The sequence below is a fragment of the Callospermophilus lateralis genome, chromosome 11 (assembly GCF_048772815.1).
Source record: "Callospermophilus lateralis isolate mCalLat2 chromosome 11, mCalLat2.hap1, whole genome shotgun sequence".
Lineage (NCBI taxonomy): Eukaryota > Metazoa > Chordata > Mammalia > Rodentia > Sciuridae > Callospermophilus > Callospermophilus lateralis.
Window position 1 is genome coordinate 110085122 of NC_135315.1, and position 25414 is coordinate 110110535.

The 25414-nt window shown below is 33.4% G+C and overlaps 1 pseudogene; it reads left to right on the forward strand.

Moving 5' to 3' along the window:
• The first annotated feature begins 23382 nt into the window (after positions 1–23382).
• On the forward strand, positions 23383–24511 carry LOC143410248 (peroxisome biogenesis factor 2-like; annotated as a pseudogene).
• The last annotated feature ends 903 nt before the right edge of the window (positions 24512–25414 follow it).

Genomic DNA, 25414 nt, shown 5'->3' on the forward strand with positions numbered 1-25414 from the left:
GTTGGACTGCAGTGTATAACTTTTTATCTATCCCTTGGCATGGACATATGAATTCATCCAGATGTCTATTTTCTACAGATCCTCAGATTATATGTTTTGGGGCTAAGTGGTGAAGGTGTCACTTTGAATACAGTCATGTGTAGTTGAAGGAAGAGGGGTTTGGTATGATAAAATACCTCCCTACCAACCCTCCTGGGCTCTATTCATAAAAAATAGAGTGAATATATGATGTTGAAAGTTAATTGCAGTAAATTATTTATAGTTGAGATGCTTCAGTTTCTTGGGTTTTGAGAAGTATTTCTAGTGTGAGTGCGAAGTAGTTTGTGTCAAACTTATGTTTCCCAGGATGTCTTTTGTTATCTATTCCACCACTGAGTATTAACACCATGAGCTAAGTTTGCAACCAAATCAAGGCAGAAAGATGCCTTACAGACTGCATGTGATTGCTTTGCAGTGATCCTAATCCAAGGATCTGCCTGAACAGGATCATGCTTTCTTAGTTTATGTGGCATCTTGGACTACTTGCTGTCAGCTCAGGAGTAGGTACCACAACATCATTAACACCTGTCAGTATGCTTCTTGTGTCCTGCTTCATATTTTCTTTCTTCCATCAGCAATGTGAGATTTGTTTGGGGAAATTCAATGTATTCTTTATGCTTAAACATAGTTTTAATCCTTGAAGCCTGGGTCTTGCAGATATCCATGCATTACTGAGAGAGAGAGAGAGAGAGAGAGAGAGAGAGAGATGCATTAACTATACAAAGATAAAGAGAGAGAGAGAGAGAGAGAGAGAGAAATAAGCTGAATCACATATATTTCATTCAAAATGAAAACATTTTTTAAGAAAAAAAGATGTTTTCATCATTTTCCCCAATCAAGAGTAATAGCTGCTAAAAATGTGCTAAATGCTGCTAATTCTGTTAGTTAATATATTAAGATGATACCTTAATACAATATTCTGATATTTAAAGTTAATATTTTTTTTTAGATTCAACAGTATGTAACCTCAGGATCTAATCTTGTGGCATACACACACACACACACAGGCACATACACACACATACACACACAGAGTCTTATATTTCACACATTAATATGATTTATTGTTTAAATTATTTGAGTTTTAAAGCCACTAATTGATCACTTGCAATAACATTTGATAAACATGTTTATAAAACAGGAAGTGAAACTTAGAAATATAGTAATCATCTCAGGTTTAGCCAAAAGAGATGGAGTAAGGCCATTTAAACTACAGAGAAGTCTGTTCTTAATTGCTATAGGTTTAATTCTAAAAAAGTGAAACTTTTATACCTAAAACAGAAATAATTTCACAGATTCCAGAAACATAATTCATTCTGGAGTTCAGAAGAGTGAAGAGGTAGATATCCTTTCCTTAGGTCCAACATAGGGCATTGATGTTATTATACTTTGCTGATGCATTTCTGCAAGTCAAAAAACATGAAAAATTCAAGAACTTTGTAGAATAGAAAGTTCATTTCTGCTTCCAACAATGTTTTATGTATTTCTATTAGATAGAACATTGTGTATGTCAAGTAAAAGAAAATGAATAAAATCATATTAAGTTAAAAGGATATAGGGTCCTCTGCCAAGGTGAACCAACAGAACCTCTGCCAAGAGAACCAATTAACCCAAAGACCTTCAGGGAGCCCTGAGAAGGTGGCCTCACTGACTTCAGATGTGCCAAAGAGTTCAGAGACAAAGGAGACCATTCAGATCCTATGAGTTTATGGGTTAAAAATATAGGAGAAAACTACTTCTAATATCATCCAAAAATCTCATTAGGAAGAAAATTTGCTGGTTTTGACTGAGGGTGTGACTGACAGATGGCATAGAATCTCTGTAAACAGAGTGTCCAACTTGATCTGTCATAGAGGTGATGAAGCCAGAATTAGACAGGCAGTCAGTATAGGTAGGTAAATGGAGTCAGGTGAGATCAAGAAAGCCAATTTTGAATGAGTCCAGCAAATAGGAGACTGTTCCCTGAAGGACTAAAATTTTAATTCCTTAGGAGCCCTTTCTCCACCCTTATCAAGAACCTCTCTCTGCTTTAAACTGTGGTTAAGGTACCCTGTCCCAGGAATTGCCCTTCCCTACAGGAAGCTATAAGGTTTTAATTAATGTGTCCTTGGCTGCTCCATTCTGCCCTTCTCCCTCAGCCCACCTGTTTCCCACCTTTTGGCCATCCCACTGAACATTTTCTAAGCCTCATCAAATGCCTAGTCACAGACAGCAAGAAGAAGAAAGATAAGGGGAAGAGGGCAGGAGAACAAAGGAAGCCTAAGACGTATAAAAAGCCCTATTCTCCCTCCTGGGAGAAGTCTATGTTATCCTTTCTTAAAATAAACCTTACTTTATATACTTGCCTTGACATGCTTCTATAATGTTCAAATTTGAACATAGGAGGAAGCAGAATTCATCACTGTTAACCGGCAGTATCAGTGATACAGCTGAACTTTGGACAGTTACATATGGGAATTTTATTTAAATATTGATGTAATTTGTGAATAAATAAAATGTTATTTTATTGAAAAGAGTCAAGTGATTAATTGGATTTTTCTCCTATTCATATTTTGGCATTGCCTCTAACCAGTACTGGGTAATCAGAAGCAAAAGGGATTTAAATACTACTTTGAGAATAATGGGAGTTTCATTAATCCTGTCTTTAATTTTAGGTAACCCTTAATTATAATATTTTTCTTCCCCACTAATAGAAATCACATTTTTGTCTTAATATCCCATTGTTCTTCTCTTTGCCTAGTTATAGCTAGAACTATACAGAATCTATATAATCAAATCTTACTGCTGTTAGCTGTAATTTACAGCTCTTCCTAGGATTCAAAAGATTGGTCTTAATTTTATTTTCAACTACTAATAGGAGGAAAATCTCATAGTTTGTTTCTACGTTTTGCCCACTACGTTTTGTGATTAATAATTAATAACATTTATATTAGCAATTCAACATAATTTTAGTCAATACAATCTTTGAAATTTTCTCAGGAATAGCAAATGCAAACTTTTGTCAACAAGGTACAATCATTTCCATAAACTTTTCCTTTATCTAACAATCCTTAGATAACATTTATAAGACCTGTGATCTCATAGATTCTTATGAATATATGAAAGTTGAAATTTTGAAACAATGTGTTGAAAAGTATATTGTATCACTTTTGATGATCAGTCAGCAGCAAACCAAAGGAAAATAGATTTAGTTGTAACTAACATTCAAGTTGGTAAGCAAAAGTTCTTTAAAAAAAGGAAAAGTTGTCAATGGAATGTATTCAAATGAATTTTTAATAGATTATTGTCTTAAACTTCATTTTTTTTGGTATGAAAAGATTATGTCCTGTTCATCACAAATTTCAGTCACTTATTTTCTGGCCATTTGACAAGAATGAATGTTCAATGCTTTCTAGATTCTTTGGAAATCTTAACCCTTCCAATGTATTAAAAACAGAAAAATTTGAATCCTCAAAGAATTTATCAAAACTAAAAAACAATGGTTCAAATGTAATTTTTATGTAATAACTCCATGTCATGTACTATTGTATTACTATTACTAATGGAAATATCAACTAACTTTGTACAAATGATAAGCTTAAGAAATAGTGCTTTGTGAGTGGGACTTAAAGACTTGGGGAAGCACCATGACTCAGGAATTAGGCAAGGCACAGAAACAGGCTTTATGTATCAAGTAGCATTTTCAGTGACATTCAGTGAAATTTTCAGAGGTTTTCTTGAAATTAAGCACTTTCTAAAAACATTTTCAAAGGAAAATCATAAGGCACAAACAAGCAAACAAACATCGATCCAATCTTTATGTTTACCACTTATAGAATATTTCTGTTAAATAATTTACTATCTCCCTCGAAAGCTGTTTCCTTATGACCTCCCTGAAATCTTCAGGTTATTATGCTTCTCTTCTGTTTTAATGCTATGACTTGGAGCAAAGAAAATTATTTCAAAGTAGAAAATAATAATAACTGCAATAACAATAAACAGACATACATGCTCACATACATAGTTATATAAGCTTCTCCTCCCTCCTTTACTGAAGGCTCTATATATTCTTTAAGAAGCAACCATTACAGATTTTAGCTCGTGTCCTTACTGAAAGTCAAAAGAGATACTGTCCTGATTTGCTCTTCATTATATTATAGATTTATTATTAAAACAAGCTCAAGAAATGATATTTTTATGAAGTTTTAAAATATTAGTTTCCATTTTGCCTCAGAATAAGATGTTTTATTCATTGGCAAAATTCCCAGCTCAATAATATAAAGGGAATAAATTATTTACATTTGGATGGCACTTTAGTGGATTCTTAATTAAGAAATGGTAGCCATCATCTAAGGGGACACATTTTATTTAGCAAGTAAAAGAACAGTTCCATTAACCCCCATAAATTTAAAGATTTAGCACAAGGGATGAATTTAAAATTATTGTTAATTTTTTTCATTGTGTAAAAAAAAATAACCTCAGGATATTAAGAGTAAGGAATGCACAAATTCTTCAAGCCAGGGAGATATAACACACATTTTGAATTTTTAAATATAAAGTATGAATGCAATGAATATGTAGTATGTTCTGTTATTAAATAGACAGTAGGTTTCTATTTCACAATTAAGATGATAAAGCAGTTTATCACACTGCAATGTTCACTTCATATATAATTTTTTAAAAAATATTTTTTAGTTGTAGGTAGACACAATACCTTTATTTTGTTTATTTAATTTTTATTTTTATTTATTATTATTTTTTTTATGTGGTGCTGGGGATCAAACCCAGTGCCTCATGAGTACTAGGCAAGTGCTCTGCCACTTAGCCATAGCCCCAGCCCTGAAAAAGTATTTCTTTAGCAATATTTGCACCTTTGTCATCACAGGCTACTTCACAGGATATGCTGTGTTAATTAATGGAACCTTTAATATAGGTGGAGAATGCTAAAACTACACTCCATACCAATTTTATGACATAGGTATAAATATGTTTCTTAACAGAGAGAGAAAGCCAAAAAACAAGTCATAATGTGCTCAACGAGAAAGGAAGAAATGAAGCACTTTTAAAAAATAAAACATTGTATATATGTTATATAATCAGATGCATTTACACTAGGTAGAAATGAATACTTAGCTAAATGAGTAACAGGTTCAGATATTTGGTGGTTAAAACATAAATGCACAAAAACTTAAAAATAATGCCAAGCATTTCTGGAAATTTTAGAAGACATAGCTATTTAAAAATTAATATTTTCAAATAGAAAGTGATTGAGTACTTAGACCAACATGTGATACATTTATTGATTCATAAAATCATTCTACAAGTGGTTTGTTTATTCTTGTGATAGAGCTCATTAGATTTTTTCACCCTGTTTTTAAGAACCTGGCATCTATTCATTTAAGAGACTAATTTTTCTTTTTTTATTTACAGGGCTGGGGATCAAAGTCAGGATCATGTGCATGCTATGTAAGGACTCTGTCCTGCTACATTCTCATTCCTAGAAATTGACAATTTTAGGACTAGTAGCATAATGTATTTAACAACAACTGGCCTGTGATATATAAATATAGATGGTTTTGTGTCAAGGATGAATGGGGCTGGGCTGCTGCGCTAGGAGGATAACTGAAGGTGAGCTCTATAAGGGGCAACTCTCTCTCTCTCTCTCTCTCTCTCTCTCTCTCTCTCTCTCTCTTTTTAGAGGTTCAATCCATAGTCATCCAACTCCATTCCTCTGGGCTCTAGGCAAAGATCCTACATAGTGGAAGGAAAATGGCTACTAGAAAGGAGAAAGAGAGAGAGAGAGAGAGAGAGAGAGAGAGAGAGAGAGAGAGAGAGAAGAAGAAGAAGAAGAAGAAGAAGAAGAAGAAGAAGAAGAAGAAGAAGAAGAAGAGGAGGAGGAGGAGGAGGAAAGAGGAGGAGGAGGAGGAGGAGGAGGAGGAGGAGAACAGGAAGAGAGGAAGGGAGAGAGAGGGGCATGTGGCACAGGGGACAAGACAGAGTCACCAAGGACATGTACTCAGTGACTCACCTCCTTCCAAGCACTGCCTTCCTCCCTACAGTTACCACTCAGGTTCAGTTTTCTTTCAAATTAATAATTCAATGATTAATGAATAATTGACCCATTTTCAGATAGATTAATCCAATGATGAGGCTATGAGTATCATAAACTTATCATTTCACCTCTGACCATTCCTATATTAACAGGAACATAGAAAGGAGTAACTCATCTCTAAAGCATAATAGGGGATTGCAGCAATGACATCACTATTTTTGCTCTATATTTAGAGTTTAATGGAGAGTTGAATATGAACAAGCAGAGCCTTCCATTTGACTACATTATGTTTGTATAAGTATGTTATTTATAATTTATTTTAACAATTATATTTGTTCATATATTTATCATTTATCAGATTCACATTTGAATTATATATATTCTTTTCATTCTGCATCATCTTTTAATCTCTTATATATTTATTAAGGTACTAAATTTTTGTCTGAATTTTTTGTTTAATTTTTATCCAATTTGTGTGAATGCTTTCAATTTGATGCCTCCAATAATTTCTATTTTTGATGTGAAAAAGTGGATTTATAAGAGCACACCACTCTGATCTGCATCTTTCTTTGATTTATTTTATGCAAGCTTTATATGTGCTTATATTTTCATTTTCATTTGTTGTATATCTCAGTAGCCAACATTCCCTATAGTGTATCCAATTATGGAGTACCTCAAAGAATAGAAACTAGGGTGATAGCAAACCTTCAGTACAGGTATAGGAAGAATGACTCAGAAAGAAATTACATGATTATTATAATTGTAACCTCCAGATAATTGGCATGAAACCAACCTTACCTTTTATAAACAAAGCTAAATCAGTCTCTAACATTCCTAAGACTCTGGGAGATTTTGCCCCAGTGATAACTGCTTCATGACTCCTCTGTTTCTCAGGGCCAGAGGAGTCATAGAGCTTACCCTCACCTTAGGGACAGTTATGCTCTTTTCTGCTTTCACCAATATCATATAAGAGATCATGACACGTGTCTCATGGTACCCTCTACAATATCTTATGAAACACTTCACAAAAATAAAACAAAAAGACTTTCCAATTCCAAATTAAACCATGAATTAAAGTCACTCATGATTTTAATCATTCTCCAATTTTTAATTTTAAAATTAAAATTTTATGGTAGTGTTGTTTTATTTAAAAACAAAGCCATCCAAAACAGTACTAGAATAAGAAAGTAATTTTCATTTTTTAAAAGCTTTTCACAAATTACATCACTATACATTTTTTCCCCATAATATCAAAAAAGTATGTGGGAAGAGTGCAGTCCGTATAAGAGCTCCATGGTGTACTTCCATGATAAGCTTTGTTTCCTAGTCTCAGGTTCCTAAAATTTTTTGGCATACTTTTGTCCTTTAGACTTATATTTCTCTGTGAGTTTGAATGTAGCTAGATTTTCACCTAAAATTACTCTGATTCTCATTCAGTACTTTATTTTTCCTTTATGAAAATTTATAGTCAAATATTTATTTGTGCAATAGATATGTGTATAATGGCTTTTATATTCTAACTTTAAAAATTATTTACATTCCTAGAGAAGAACAATTAGGATAAATTTAAGTTGTCATCCTCATGAAGCTCATGCATTTTTCTTCTGCAAAATAAATGTAACTGTAGATGGGTCTTAAAGTAAACAGAACCAATGCATATTTTTATGCTATTAGCTATCTAAGGTAAATGTTTTATGTTTATTATCTATGTACTAAGGATTTAGGCAATTCGTCTTTATGTGATAAATTATTATTTATAACAATTAGCTTTCTTAAACTGGTTGTATCTTTCCCCAACACTCCCATTAAATTAACTACCTGTTTGACTGGGTTATAGGCAAATTTACTGTTAGGAAAGAAAACATTCACCATCAATGGTCACATATACAATAATATGAAGAGATACATAGAATTTTAAAAATACAAATTATCAGATTATGGGATGATATATAATGCTGGAAAACTATATACTAGAGGAATGTCTAAAAAGAAGGTAAAAATCTTATTTTGGATAATAAGCATTTTGGTGTTTCCTTTCATGTTAATATTTTTGCCTACATACTAAGAAATATATAATGCAATAGTAAACTTTGCATATTTGTGTAATGTGCATTTTTACTTGTAATTTATATATATATATATATATATATATATATATATATATATATATATAAATTTCAGATGTAGATGAACATAATACCTTTATTTATTTATTTATTTTCATATGGTGCTGAGAATCAAATTCACGGTCTCACACATGATAGGTGAGTGCTCCTTCACTGAGCCATAACACTAGCATTCTCCTGATTTTAAGACCTTGCATATCACTACAGATATTTAGCCCCATAATTTATTTGAACAATTTCTTATTGTTTATAAGTTTTACCTTTTGAATATGACTTTGGAAATATCTGATAATAATTTCTTCCTTCAATAGAATAAATTTCACTGTGTTGATTAACTTAAAATATGTGTTTTATACAATTTGAAAGTTTATCAAAAACTAATGTTTTAAATATTTTGTGTAAGTTTACATTTTATAAATAGAAACAAGAACAAATATGCTGCTCTTTCTTTAAATGTAATTTAATAAATACTAGAAGTAGTTGACACATCATTTACATTTACATGTTTCTCATCATTCATAAGAATGATGCTGAAAAGTAATATGAACACTTCTCAGATATTCTCCACTGAGAAAAAGTAGGCTTAGAGTATTTAGGCACCATAAGGAGAGATACAAATTATACTATAAAAGTCTTTCTAAACTCAAATGAAATCTTGTGCTCTTTCACTCTGCATTCCTCTTCCTTGATTTATTTTTGTTTTTTGCAGTAAGCACAGTGCATCTTAATATGCATTGTTATTATTCTTTTTTTAAAATTTTTGTTTCTTCATCCTAGCAGAATGCCAGATTTCTGGAGGAAAATATTTCTGCCCACTTGTTTTTGTTCTCTCCTCACTGCTACAGTTGAAGTTCCAGGGCTTGAGTGACATTCTGTAGGTCCTGAGTAAATAAGTATTGGTTGAAAAAATGAATGCATAAATCATCCTAAAGATTTCAAAAATCATTTAGCAGAATATAACAACTCTTTTTTATAATAATCCTCATCAAAGCTTGAAGATATTATCCTTTGATGTGGAGGATACCTATAGAGAAAACTACCAGAAAAAGAGACAGAGAATGGAAGAATATTTTATACTAGTCCCAATTTGAAGAGATTCCATGCCTTTATCTTCTGAATGTAGAACTGAGGCATATTGGAGAGAAATGTGAAATTAGGAAATTGTACAATATAATTAAAAGGAATATATTATCATTTGCACCAATTTTTCACCTGTCCACGTATCTATATTTCTAGGGATAGAATTTTATGGCCCTCTTTCAAATGGGCAATGCATAAATTTTTTCCTTAACATTACGCTCAGCCAAGCAACTTGTTTTAGCCAGTGATAAGTGCATGGAAGAGAGATAGTGTTGATTTTGAGCTCAGGCCTATAAAGACTTCAGGTATTGCTCAGCTTGCTCTCTTGTAGCTCAGTTTTTCCATCTCCACGAGAAGAATTCGCCTCACAACATACACAGAGAAGCAAGTTAATGGGCAAATCTTTCCAAAGATAAGCCCAATTTAGATCAGATAATACCAAATTGATCTAAAGATGGATAAGCAAGAATATTATAGTTTAAAGCCACTGATTTTTTTATAGTGAATACTATGTAGCAAAAGAATTTAGGCAGATTTATAATAGTTTAATTTAACACCTCCTAATAGCAAGGAAGATCTAAAGACAGAAGATAATCACCATATGAAAATATAATACACACAGAAATCAAGAGAAATTATATTTAACATATTTAAAAGACTGGCTTTGCTTATGTGTGCCAGCCAAAGTTGCACACAGCCACTTCAGATTTTCATTTGCTCCATGTCTGAAAAAAAAATGATACAATAAATTATCAAACCATTTATCTATCAAATCTCTTAGGAGAAGTTCACAAGCAACTCTTAGGTTGACTGGGAAATATGCAAGAAAATCCACTGAGAAACTTTCTCTCAATATTTTATAGATATAGTGTGAGACCTGAAACATTCTTTTGTCCTGCTTTTCCTAGAGTTAGTGTTGAATATATAAGACATAATTTGAAACAGAATAAATATGAAGATATTTTCTTATACCCAATTTCCAACAGGCTTGCTGAAGCTTTGTAAGAAACAAACACTGTACAAATTGAATAAGAAGATACTACTACCCTACTGCCTGACCAGGGAATCCCCTCAAACCTCTGTGTTCTAAAAGCTTGGTAGTTACGATTTTTAATTTGCAAAATTCAAATGATGTGCAGTTCAGTTTTAGGATAGAAATAAAACTAAGGTTTTGGTGACTGTTATATATTCCTATTGAACTTGTCTGAGACATAGGTGGTGTTATGGCTTAGATAAGAAGTGTCTCCCAAAACAACGCTAGTAGGCTTAGAGGTGGAATTATTGGGATATGAGAGCCTTAACCTAATCATAACATCAGTCTCCCAATAGGAATTAACTGAGTAGTAACTATAGGTAGATGGGATATATCTAGAGGAGGTGGGTCCTTAAAACCCTGTCTGCAAGGTAGATATTTGTCCTTGCTGAACAGAGCTACTCTCCTCCTCCTCCTCCTCCTCCTCCTCCTCCTCCTCCTCCTCCTCCTCTTTTTTCTCCTTTTCTCCTCCTCCTTTTCTGCCTCCTTCTTCTTGTTTTTGTACTGGTAACTGAATCTCGAGGCACTTAACCATTGAGTCACATCCCTGGGCCTTGTTTATTTTATATATATATTTTATTAGATATAGGGTCTGGCTAAATTGCTTAGGGCCTCACTAAGTTGCTGAGGTTGACTTTGAATTCAGGATCCTCCTGCCTTACCCTCCCCAGCCACAAAGATTAGAGACTTGCAGATGTGTGCCACTGTGCCCACCTCTTCCTGATTCTTGATGTAATGTCCTGATCTACTTTCTTCCACCACATCTTTACACCATGATGTCCTGCCTCACTTTGGACCCAGAGCAAGAGAGTCAATCATGTATGGATTGAAACCTCAGAAATTGTAATCCCCCAAATAAACTTTTCCTCCACTAATTGTTACTGTCAGGTCTTTTGTCACAGCAGCAAAAATAAATAAAATAAAATAATTATAATTATAATAAAAACTAATTAAAACATATTGTGTTGAATCTATATAAAAATGCCCTGGTGAATCTGTAACTATGGGTGTACTGAAAGCAGTAAAAGTCCTCAGCATGGTGAAATATTTTAAAAGGCAAACATGACTACAAATAATTAGCATTCAACCTGGGATGTTGTATTAAATAAGCATGGTAGATGTTTCCTCATTTAAGACTTTAACACTTGGTTATGATTTTTCTGTAGGCTGTTACATACTAACTAGATAAAATATCAAGCAGATGAAACATTTTTCTCTTAGCCATGTCTTCCTAGTCTACTTATCTAACTTGCATCTAAAATTCAACAGTTTTTAATACATCATTCAACAAATTCATAAACCACACCAAATCATTATGTTCTTACTGATCAACACTGAAAATTAAGGATTCAATCAAAGTGATAGCATAAAATGCATTAAACTTCTAAGAATTTACAGGTTTTAAAAATTATACATAGAGATTTTTACCTACATTTATGTTTTTGTCCTCATAGCCTAACTTTCACATAAATTCAATGTAAAATTCTACACATAATCTAAAATATTTGAAAAAGACACTAAACATGCTTGTTCCAAGTTATCAACACATGTGATGGAAGGGCAAAAGGACAGTACAGGGAGTACTGTCTTATCTTGGTGGATCTGTAGTGTTGTTGGCATGTAAATAGTTTTCATGGCATATGATCAATTAAAGACCTTCACTCAGCCTGTAGAAAAAACATATTCTAGAATTTGTAAGTTTTTATAGAGCACATTAAATGAATATATTTTAAACTATAACCTTGAAAAATATGAAGAAATATTGTAACCAGCTGGTCTTCATTTCCCTTGAGAGTGGAAGACATAAAGGCATGTTTAAATCACAGCAGGAATGACTTTGATTAGACAACAAGAAGGTTCATTTGACAGAAATTCATACAGGTCTCTACTAGGGATTACCAAGGACAATCTGTACGTTTCCTGTTAAGATTTCTGAAAATAAATTAGAATAATTCTTCAACTACTCTAATGAACACAAATTCTTACAAGTAGGTCAAGGAAAGGAACAACTGAATAACCAAAAGTTATTTAATTGTTCAAGAGTAGTAGAATAGAATTTTTATGGTTTTGCTCATTTCTTTTCTCACATATAGAGCTTCCTTCCCCACCTATACACCTTACCTAATATGAATCAATGAGTATTTGCAGGATTAACTGATCATGTCCTGATTCCACATGGGTATTTTATTATGAGCCACAAAGGCATAAACAAAATGGAAGATAAACAGAAGGATAATGTAGTGGTTATTTTATTAAACAAATTTACCTTGGAATTATGTATAAATATTATAATATACCTGCCACACATATTCTCATATGAATGTTTGATATTATGGAATTTATTTACAAATGCTGGTCTTTTTCCCTCTGTATTTGCCCTGAACAACTAATAGTATTCAAAAGATCTTTGCATTCAGGATATATATTGTTCTATTTTAAAAAATATATTGAAGTATGTTAAGATTAAGATGCTATAACAAAAATGCTATAATAGTTCAATTTTTTCTGGCTCTTCATCGTTCTGTACAGGTTATGTTTTCCAACTAATATAGTATGCCTAAAGAAAAAAAAACAGTTGCATTCACAGCCAAATTAGCTCTCTGTGTTCCCTTTGTGTTAGATATAGAGATTGCCCCCTTCTCCTTAGGGTAGTGAGGGAGTGGTGAGAGAGTAAAAAGCCTTCAATAGCTCTTGTCTTTGCATGTATGCTCCTTGGTATTATCTGTGCTCTTCTTCATCAAGAAATAGATTCTGTTTCCTCATCCTATGAATTGGGCTGAATGGATTACTCCCCTTAATCAACAGAATGGTATACAAAGTATTATTTTCAGTGATGACTCCTTTTCTTGAAACACTACTCTAAGGTCACTCTATAAAGAAATGAAGTCACTGGAGGATAAGACACTACGCAAAGGTGAATTGTGGAGCTGCTGTCCAGATGGAGCAGCCAACATTCAGGACAACTTAAACACTAAAAGGATTTTCATGTCTACATACATATGGACACTCCAGGTAAAACCCATTAGAACATCACTTTTGTGGGCCCAGTTCAAGTTTTAGATTCATATAATAATGAACAAATAAAACACTGTTGATTTAAGCCACTGTTTTTTTATTGAGGATTGTTACTCAGAATTTAGCAATTTACACTAACAGTATTAACATTTTGCCCTGTTTATAGATGTCAAAAAACAACAACAAATATTTATTCATATATATTAGGGTTATAAATATATATTGCTCCCTTCTCCTTAGGGTAGTGAGGGAGTGGTGAGAGAGTAAAAAGCCTTCAAAATCTCTTGTCTTTGCATGTATGCTTATATATACACACACACACACTATATATATATATAGTGTGTGTGTGTGTGTGTGTATGTATATATATATATATATATATATATATATATATATATATATATATATATCATGCATGCTTTTTCAGGTTTCTCCTTGGAGACAGAACAAATAACATATTTCTATCTACCAATTATCTATCAAGAGTGATATGAGAATACATCTATCAAGAGAATTTGCTCAGCCCCAATCTGAAGGGTTTTGAACCAAGAAAGATGTTGGAGTAAATCAGAGCCCAGAGAAACCACAAGAATAGGACAAGGATCTGTTTGCCTAAGTTTCAAAGTCCAACAGTCAAAGAAGTTAGAGCTCTAACATCCAAGAGGAGGAGAAGAAGGGCATCCTGACTCCAGAATAGAAAACAAGAATTCGCTATCCTCTGCATTTGTGTTTCTTCACACCAATTGGATTGTGCCTGCTCACTTTGAGTCATATTGTCCCCACTCAGTGCACTGACTCATGTGTCAATCTCCTCCAGAGACACATTCAAAGACACACCTGGGACAGCCCAGTCATTCTAATCAAATTCCAAACCACTTGGGTTTCCATTTCAAGAGATATGTTTAGTGTCCTTTGAAGTCAAGAGATATGTTTAGTGACCTTTGAAGCATTGAAAATAATTATTGTAATGATTGAAAACTAACAATGTTTATCCCGCTGTCTGGGTTTCCCTTAATTCAGTGTAGTTGACAACCAAAATCAAACATTACAGTCCAACACACTTCTTTTACTCATGGGAAAATAATATTTTAAACTATATAGTAATAAACTCATTATGGATTTATGAAAAATATCTTGGAAAAATATATCAAAATGGAAAAAAAGATATTTAAAGAAGAAAGTTAAAGATGAGAAAGAAAATAGAACTGTGAAAATAATCTGACAGAAGTTTCCCAAGACCACCACCTGAATAGCATCTGGATGAAGAGGTAGAAGATGATTCAGTTAATAATTCCTTAAATATCTTGGATGGAAACTCTCTTTCACTTCTCATTGTTTTCTCTAAAAAGCTGTTCTTTTCATGTCATCGTGGTGCTCTTTTAATTGTCCTTTCTGAGCGTTCATTAACTTTGTTTCCTTGAGAAGTCCAACTAATGTATGAATAGATATTGTTCAATGGGATGAAGTGGAATCAGAAAAGGAAATTGACAAAAGTGGAAGTCAGCTCACAGAGAATCATGTAGTAATGGTGGAGGGGGGAAGTCATCCATCCCATGCTAAAATTCCAGCTAACATTCAATTTAGGAAATAATGATTTTTAATCTTATGTAATCTAAACACAGAAAACATTATCCTTGATGTTGTTTATGAATATTTAGGTTAGTTATAGTTATTTTTTATTTCTGAAAATAATAGCAAAAAATTACTTCATCAGTTGAATAACTGTGATACAAATTCCTGTAAACAATGAATGTGACATGAAACTGGAAAATATAGAAATATCAGAACTAAATAAAACATTGTGCTAGCAATTTTTATCAGATAATCTTGGAGTATCTTTCTGTTTCCAAATTACAGATTTGAATTGCTCATTTTGTTTTGTTTTGTTTTAGTGACTTTTTCTTTGCACATACTTATGAGATCTATACAACTTCACCTAATAGAAAGTGATGAATTGCCTGAAATTATTGGTTGACTTTGAATAGACATGAGTTACCATAATTGACAAGTTATACTTATTTTTTTTACTTGCTGTATTCCTTCAAAATATTTAATTCAAACTTTTAGCAGTGTCTTCAACTATGCACATGATGTGGAAGTATTATCTTCATAGAAGAATTGTTATAGATACTTCAATTTGTAGGCATTTGGGGTTTTCTCACCAAAAATGACAGAAAATTAATACCAAGAATCTTTCCTTGTTTTCTATTTTCTTAATTCACATTCCAAAACACATCAATAAATTACTTTGTATAGGGTTTTCTTGTAACACTTTGAAATCATGGCATGTAATCAGGGAAAGCATCACATTAGGCAAAATAAGCCACTCAGAGAGTCAATGTCTGTGTGTTTTCTTTCAACGAGAAAGAGAAAAAAAAGGGAGATTGTGAAAATAGAAGGAAGATCAGTAGGATAGAAAACACGGTTCAGAGGGAGGGAGGGGAGAGCAGAGAAAATATTGGAGAATAAAATAGATCAAATCATCTTATGTTCATGTACAAATATGGCATAAATATTCCCCACTATTATGTATAATTATAATGCAATGATACAAATTTTGAAAACAAATAAAAAGAAAATGCGTATGTGTTCTCATTCAATACTGAAAAAGGTAATATAAAAACTTTTTTTGAAATTTAGAGTTGGTTAAGATTCTGTTAATATTTCCACATTTTCTACTTTCTTTTCTTTTAGCATATAGAAATACCTACTGTATTTTATCTCTAAATATTGTGTTTTTTTATTATGTTAAGATAGAAGTTCAAATAAATACGTCGTGTATTAGTAAGTATATATTTTATATTTAGTGAAAAGTAACTATGATAAAACCATGTTCTTGCTAATAAATATCTCTTAGAGAGTAAAACAATAAAAATATGATGTCAACTCTGCTATAATTAACTCTGTTGCAGCAAAATAACCGGGGGGTGATGATACCAGGCGCCATCTTGACTTGTTTACAGACTCTAACACTCTGTTAGTGTTAGTGGACAGTTCTGATTACAATAGCATCCTATTTCTTTTAAAATGCTTGAATCAAAGGAAGTTAACTGACAGTTAAATATTTATGTAGACTCTCCAGTACCTAGGAGAATGCCCCACATTTGATAGATTCTCAATAAATATTGGGTCAGTTGAAGAACTATTTGTCAGAGAATTAGAATTAACTAAAAAACAAACTGTATGCATTATATTATGAATAATTTTATGTGAATTAAAGGCATTTTTCTGTGTTTCACACCATTTGTGGAAGAATCTTATTATATAACAGTGGAAGGAAGAAAATTTTATAATCTGATTAATTGAACTTCTGGTTGGGAGAGGGCTGGGTAGAATTGGGATGAGGGAGAGGGAAACTAAATGTAGTTATATGTTGATGAAGAGCCCAAGGTTGCAAATTTGTCTTGGACTGTCTGTACTGTGTCCTGTGGAGCAGAGCACCCTGGAGTCAGATATTATCAGTGTGCATTCCTGAGGTTTCTTTATTTCTAGACAATAGTCACAGCCATGTTAGTGGGGATTAAGTAGCCAAGGGAACTAGAACCCATCCCTGTTCTGTAGAAATCCCCCTATATCTGCTTTCAGACAAGATGCAAGTTAAAAGTTGGATATGCCCCACTGGATCATGTCCCTTTTCCTCCAGCCTTTCCCTCCTACATGTACACATAGTGGTGACATCATGTTCATGGATTACCCACAATTATATTTTCGTGGTATAGTCACTACTTCCTGGGGAAAAATTCCTTTTACACAGGTTTACTAAGGTATTAGTATTAGTAATTAAGATTTCAGTCTTTTAAAATGAAATTTGCCAAAATCATTTCAAGTCTTGTTCTTTTTATGCTCATCCCTAACTAAAGCAGCAACAATATAGTAATAATACTGCTTTACAGTTTCCAAACCATTTCCATAACATCTAGTTTAATCTCAACAACCTGATGAGGTAGCTGTTATTTCCCACTTTTCAGAGAAGACTCTAATGCTAATGATTTTTCCCACTTTTCAGAGAAGACTCTAATGCTAATGATTTTTCCCACTTTTCAGAGAAGACTCTAATGCTAATGATTTTTTTTAAAAGTACATAGCACATAAGTGCCAGAACTGGAACTTGACTTTAGGCTTGTTTGATTATAAATCAGCTTTTTCCACTCCTTCACAGTTGCCTGAAGAGGAATGTAGAGCATGGTGGAAGTATTACATGTTGTTGAACTGTGATGTGTAATGGACAGTGTTTACTCTATGTTCATAACTAAAAGAAGTCACAAAAATAACTAGTTTGGGAAAATAAGGCCTAAGACAAAAACTAGAGAACCATTATTTGTCTGAAGGAGAAAAGACTGAAGAGCAGTTTAATAATAAGTCTTTTGGGTAGGTTAAAGAATCTTAAGCAAGGAAGAGAGTGAGCCCAGCTGTTCCTAATCTACACTGAGGCCAGCCCTAGGGAGGAAAAAAGGAAAGAAAAAAATGTTAAACTGTAACAGAAAGGATAAGAGAATTTCTTTTATAAAGTATTGTTAAATATTAGATCTGTTAGACACTGTGTTAAGTCTCCTTTTCTGGCAGTCATTAAACATTTCTATCTTAATTAAATGTTCTAAAGTATGATTCTTGCAGATAGGAGTGTTTTGAAATGCCTGATCCCTCTTAAAGACCACTCCCTTTAATGAGTTTCTCACTAAATATTAATAAGGAACCTGAGAACCAGATATCTTCCCAACTCATCCAATTCATCTGGATGCACTCACAGGCTGTGGAGTGTGTACACTGATTAGCTACCAGACTAGTCATTGTATTGCATGTAAGTTCAGCAAACACTGAGCAGCTACTATGAGCCCATCATTACTGTAAATTCTAGAACTATAAGATTTGATATTCATCAGCGACAATCTGGAACTCTCTGGACTCTAGTAATTATAAGACAATCCAAAGGAAAGCCATCTGATCCAACACTGGGACTGTGGGATCAGACTGTTGAAATTACATTGGTATCAAGTATGGTTAGAACTTTCCAAAAGTAATTTGACAATAAGAGAGTTCCCCTTATCTTGCTGACCATAGAATATGAAATCTGGAGAATATTCAGAGTCATAGATGCTCTTAAAATACAAGAATTACTTATGCCACATTCCGACATCCTGAATTATAGAATTTTGCTTGAGGAAAACTGAGTTTGGTGTGGCAGTTTGTAGGTGGCAAGTGATTTGAGAGATAAGGCATTTCTTCTTAACTAACTTATGTTTAAGGAAAGAAAATATATTCTCATGATAGGAATCATAGTACAAACACTTGAGAGCCTAAGTAAATGGCATAAATAGTTGCTGCTGGAGTTAAAAATCCTAAGGATCAATGGGAACTGGGGATAATTACAAAGAAGTTTTCACAGAGAATGTTGAAATAGAGGTGGAATGTGGAAAGGCAGAGATAGTTCAGAGAAGTGAGACTAGCTGGAAAGGAAGATAAGTAGTTTAGGTATATTAGAAAAGGCACAAAGGTGTGACTGAAAGATGCTCTGGAGCTAAAGGCTCCTTTGGGGAATGGTGGGTTATGAGGCTGCAGAGATGGAGTCAGGCTGGGGCGACCTTAGGTGTGAGATCTTGGTGTTTTATCTTGAGAGTAATAATAAGGTAATTTGGTAAATACGGGCAGATAATTTTGTTAGTTTGGTTTAACTTATAATTTTTTTTGTGTGTTTTTTCCTTCAGTTCCATAAATGATGTAAGTAAATTAGAGAAAATTTGTTAAGTGCAGGAAAAAGGAAGAAAACTAATAACCTTACTGATTTGTGTATGTTTGGAATTTGAAATTTTTGTTGAAATATTATTTATGCCTTTGAGAATCTGGGATGCTATACACTTCTTTTGTGGCCTTAGTTGTCTGTGTATTTGTCTGCCTCCCTTCTTAGAGTGCACCCAAGCACCTGTTGCAACCAGGATGTACCCATACTTAACAGAGTTTGTGGAATCAGTGAATTATCTTAATCTCACAAGGACTACTTAATAGAAGATTGGGAAACCCTGTGTCCATGAAAGATACGAAAAAAAAAGAATTTTGCTTTGAAATTGATTAGTCCAATAGTTCTCAACATCATCAGAGAATTTATTAAATATGTAAATTCTTAGGTCCCACTGCAGATCTATTGAATCACAGATCCTAGAAATGAGGCTCAGCAGTCTAACAAGTTCTACAAGTAATTCTGATGAATTCTTTTAAGTTTAAAACCCACTAGATGAGAGGGACAATGATACTAAAGGGTTGTGATGAAGATCACAACATACAAAACTGAATGCCTTGAGATATATAAATATGTGTATCTTTGTCTCAAATTATTAAAATAAGATATTTATGCAAAGAAAGCTGAAGGCATTATAAATAGGATCTACCTATTTTATTTAGATCACTGCCTTAGTGATTTTAGCATTTAATTAGATCAAAGAGATATTGGGCCTACCTACCAAAAGGGCCCCAGATTTACAGAAATCTCAATCTGTATTTTCTCTCCTATATTCTGCCTACTAAACTTTTTCATTTAGATGTCTCATATGAGTCTCAGATTTCTAAAATTGCACGTATTATCTTTTCCTTACTGTTTCAGAGAATTGGATTACCATTTTTTCAGTTTTTCAAGTCAATTATTTTTTACTCAGTTCTTACCAAATAGCATCAATTTACTACCGCATAGCTTTCAAAGATGTCTTTTTCTTTTTATCACACATTGATACTTGTCTAATTATTAGACCATATTAATTTCTCACTAGATCATCTTTACAACCTCTTAACTGGGCACTATTCCTCCAATCCTACTCACAGCCTCATATCCATTCCCTGGTGGCCAGAAAAAGCAGTCTGAAATGCAGATCTGATTAGTTCCTTGTTTACAACTTTTCAGTGGCTCTCCATTACTTTCTTGAGGACATGTAACCTCTTCAGTGTGGCTTTTCACACCTTTAGGATATGTTTTCTGCTTTCCTTCAAGCCTTATGTCTTGTTCTTGTATCTCCATTTCCTTTGTTATTCCCTCTACTTAGCATAATGTTTTTACTCTCCTTTACCAGACTGACACTGCTGTTTAGATACTACCTCTCTAGGAAGCCTTCTCTGACCTTCTGATTTATAGTTGTTTTACATAGTGCTCTGAAATTTCCCTTGCCTATCACTTACTGCATCTTACTGTATTAGCTTATTTTTTTGTATAGCAGATCCTTGCTTTCCTCCTGCCCTCGCCTCAGTAGATTATAGGTTCCTCAGGGTTGAGACTGGCTGTGAGACTATTATATTACCAGCTCTAACATATTAAATTAGCCGATATACCACAAACATTGTAACATAAATAATAAGTTTTGTTTTGGGTATGACAATTTGAAATAGTTTTAAAGTTTAATGGATAGAAATTGTATTTTTTACCCCAAACATTCTACCTACTCATTTATCCATTCATCTTGTATTTGTATAATATCCTCTATGTACCAGAAAATGTGGTAGTTGCTATATATAACTGTATTCAGTTATGAAATATGCCAATGATAATTACATCAGTGCTTATTGTCTAGTAGAGGAGATAGAAAATTAAACATTAGTTTGTATACAGAGCATAGAGACCTAGAAGAGGAAGAATAGAATGTGATGAAAAGAAGTAGAAGGGGCAGCTAATCCAAATATGAAGAGTGGGGAAACAGTGATGCTTGAGCTAATACCTAAAAACAGGGTAGATTTCTCAGTTAAAGAATGGGAACATTGTGTTGCACACAAAAAGAAAGATGGTAAAATCCACTGGTGAAAAAGATAAGGTGGCATTTTATGACTAGGTGTCAGTGCTTTAAGAGGGAAAACAAGCTTGATATGCTTGGGAAGGTTTGTGTTGGCATTGAAGTGGGGAGAATGCACTGAAAGTGACAGAGTTAGATAGACCAATGAGATGTAATGGTCAGGGACATTTAGAATTTAAGAGAAAAATTGTGGGGGACATAGGGTAATATGTGGATTAGCAAAATACTTTGGCAAAGAATCAACAGTGTTAGCAATGCATTGGATCAGTAGAATGAGGAAAAGGAGCACTCTCTTTTTAACAACTTCTTTCTCTTTTATAGGTCCCAGCAAGTATGAGGCAAGGATTTCAAAGAGAAACTTGTGGAAAAAGTCTCCATTGCCATAATAAAGTTCTGTCAAGTCTTAAAGGAGCTGTAGGAAAGGGGAAAAGGTGAGATCTCCCCAGAAGGCTCTTGGCATTTATGGGTGAGAAGCATTCCTGTCATCTGTCTGGCCTAATAGAAAACAGCACTGTTATTCACTGGTCATTTTTGTTTCATGTACTTGATCTTGTTGTGCAAAAAAATCTCCTGCCACTAAGTCATCCAGGATCTGGTAATGTTAAAACTGACCCCTTGAAAACATCTTCTGTTGTCAAACGTACTCTCCACTTCAAGAAGTACAAGTTTATTTTAAAATATGCCTCTCAGTCCTTTTACTACTGACAAATAAAATTTAATCTCTTTTTGGTTAAAATCATAATGAAATTTGAAAGGACTTTAAAGGTGATTTTTTTTTGGTCTTCATCCCTTTGTTTTTTAAGTGAAGAAACCAAGGTAGAGAGGCTCAACTGAAATGATTTGTCCAAGATTTCATGGCCAGCTAGTAACGTTGACTCTCAGCAGGATCCATTCCTCCTTCTCCCACTCTGAGTGTTATTTTAGAGTGGTGGACTTCTCAAAGGCTTTGAAAACATGATTAAATTTATTGTGTTGAGAGCTCAATTTACATTTTTTCACCTTTATTGAGTTGTAATAGACAAACAAAAGTTATGTAAATTCAAAGTAAACAAAATGAATATTTCATGTACATGTGCATTGTGAAATGGCTACCACAGTCAAATTAACACTTTCATCACTCATCATTACTTAAAATGCTGCGTGTGAGAGAGAGAAAGAGATGGGGACACTGAAGATCTACTGTCTTAGCAAATTTCAAGTAAACAATGCAAAATTAACTGAGGTCACCATGCTATATATTAGCTCCCCAGAACTTGTTCATCTTATAGTTGAAAGTTTGTACCCTTTGGCCAATATTACCCAATTTTTCCCACTGTCAGCATTTGTCAGTTCATAACAAAATTTGAAATATCAAAACTGGTCTGTATACTTAAGTATAGAACTTTAATTATGTTGGCTTGCACATAATGTGTTTTAAGCCATTCATACCTAGCTAATCATTAATTAGCTTCTTATATTTCACTTTTTTCCTTTAGCACCTATTTGTTGCCATCATCTATTTTTTAAATTATTATAGCATATGTCATTATATATTATAGATATTTTTCTTTTAGTACTTCACGATGTATATATTTTTATTACTTTAACAATGACACTTTTGCATTCTTATGGCTTCATGGTAAGATTTAGTAGCTTTTTTTTGGCAGTAGTATAACAGAAGAATAAACACACTGTTCATTTATTTTTCTGACTTATTTAAACATAAAATGTATTTAAGAAAGATTAAGTGGCTGTTTGAAAAATAGAATTTTAGCTATGTGAGGTAGTGCATGTTTCTAATCCAAGTGACTATAGAGGCTCACAAGTTTGAGGCCAGCCTCACCAGTTTAGCAAGTTTCTCAACAACTTAGTCCTGTCTCAAAATAAAAATTAATAGGACTGGCATGTAGCTTAGTGTTATGGTGCTTGTGGATTTAATCTCCAGTACCACAAAAAAAGAAAAAGAAAGAAAAGAAGAAAAATTATTTATACCTTTGGAGTCAATAGAAAAACTAGAAACTAAACTGAGATACCATCCATTGGTATATTCTGAATAGTTCATTATATTCATATATTCATATATTTCTTCAGAAGTCATGTTACTGAGCCTCATCACAGTTTAAGGATTTAATATTTTTCTTCTAGAATATCTGACAAGGAGTATTACTTAGAAGTATGTTTGTAGAAACAGGGTACAACAACTTTACTTTTCTTTTTTCTTGTTTTTTAGCTATCATTCCTTTCATGAGGAGGGCCAAGAAGAAAACAATAAGTAATAGAAAAGAAAAGGGAGAACAAAAGAAAGAAAGAAAGAAGAGAGAAAAGAGAGAGAAAGAAGTTCCAAGTAAGAAGTGATTGCCTGCCTTAAGGTTTTACACTACTGAAACTCCTGTCTTCTGTGCCCCTGTGTAATTTGTGAATCAGTTTTAGTTTTCCAAGTGTAAGTAGAAGAGGTAGTATGATATTATAACAATTTGATGATATTCCTTAATTTTATTTTTTTTCCTAGAGACCTTCAGAGAGGACATGGCACCCAGAGAAGAGAATACAAAGGGTACAGACAGAGTACTCAGAATAAGTCAGTTGGATGCGCTGGAACTAAACAAGGCCTTGGAGCAGCTGGTTTGGTCCCAGTTTACTCAGTGTTTTCATGGATTTAAGCCAGGCCTGTTTGTTCGCTTTGAACCAGAAGTGAAAGTGTTCTTGTGGCTTTTTTTTGTGGAGATTCACCATCTACTCTAAAAATTCTACTGTGGGACAGTCAGTTTTGAATATTCAGTACAAAGACAGTTTTTCCCCGAGCCTGAGATATCATCCACCAAGTAAAAACCAGAAAATCTGGTACGCTCTCTGTACCATTGGTGGGAGGTGGTTAGAAGAACGATGCTATGATTTGTTTCGAAACCATCATTTAGCATCCTTTGGGAAACTTAAACAGTGTGCAAATTTTGTGGTTGGACTTTTGAAATTAGGTGGGTTAATTAATTTTTTGATTTTCCTTCAATGGGGAAAGTTTGCAACTTTGACAGAACGTCTTCTAGGCATTCATTCTGTATTTTGCAGGCCCCAAAATGCCCGAGAAGTTGGATTTGAGTACATGAATAGGGAACTTCTCTGGCATGGTTTTGCTGAGTTTCTAATTTTTCTCTTACCACTTATCAATATCCAGAAATTGAAAGCCAAGTTATCCTCATGGTGTATCCCTCTTACTGGTGCTTCTAATAGTGACAGTACATTAGCCACCAGTGGCAAAGAATGTTCATTGTGAGGAGAGTGGCCCACCATGCCTCACACTATAGGATGTGAACATATCTTCTGTTATTACTGTGTTAAGAGTAGTTTCTTATTTGACATGTACTTTACTTGTCCTAAGTGTGACACAGAGGTACCTAGTGTACAGCCACTGAAATCAGGAATTGAGATGTCAGAAGTGAATGTTCCTTAGAAAGTAAAATTGTTTCCTTTGAGGAAAACTGTACTATGTATAAATTCTTAATATTAGTCATCCTCAATATGGTATTTAGATGTCTCTTATAAGGCTGGTACTTCCCAGTCAACGTCTTCTCTTCCTTTGGAGAGATGACTAAATTCTAATAACTGTAAACCACATGATTCTAAATATATTATGTAAAATATATTGCATTCAATTTTTAATATCAGGAATAAAGGAGAGTTTTTGTCATATGACTACCAAGAAAGAGTTGGGGTACACTGGGATGTGTATAGATTTATTTTCAGAGATGATAAAATATCATAATCTGACAATGATAAGACCCTGTTTAAACTTTAAGATTGTAATTTTAAGCTTTTCTCTGAAGCCAGTTTTCAAGAGGTTCAGTCCATAGTTGTTGTATCCCTTCACAGTTGACTTCTTAGGTTTAAAAAGTAAAAATTGCTTAAGGCAGCTTAGAAGTGAGGCCTGGAAACTATAGGGAACACCTGGCAAGAAGAATATTATTTCCTGGATCTCTTTCTTTGGTCTTTGATTCAGAGCTTACGTTCTCAGCAAGAATATTGGTAGTTTTATGAAATACCAGAGGTCTTTAGCATAGTAATAATACAGGAGTACATATCAAGATGTACTTTGCTCCTTTTCTCTGCATTTTTCACTTAGAAGTTAAAAATGAATGTTTTGCTAAATAATAATCACATGAAAATATTCGGACAGTTTTTAAGTTACTTTAACAAAATAATGGCACTTATTTTTAAACAAGATCTCAATTTTTTTGTGCTTTGACAATAAATCAAAATATAAAATAAAATAAATTGTGCTTTGATTAAAATATACATGTACATGTATATACAGACATATATTAGAAGTAATTCACAGGTGAAACCACAACACAAG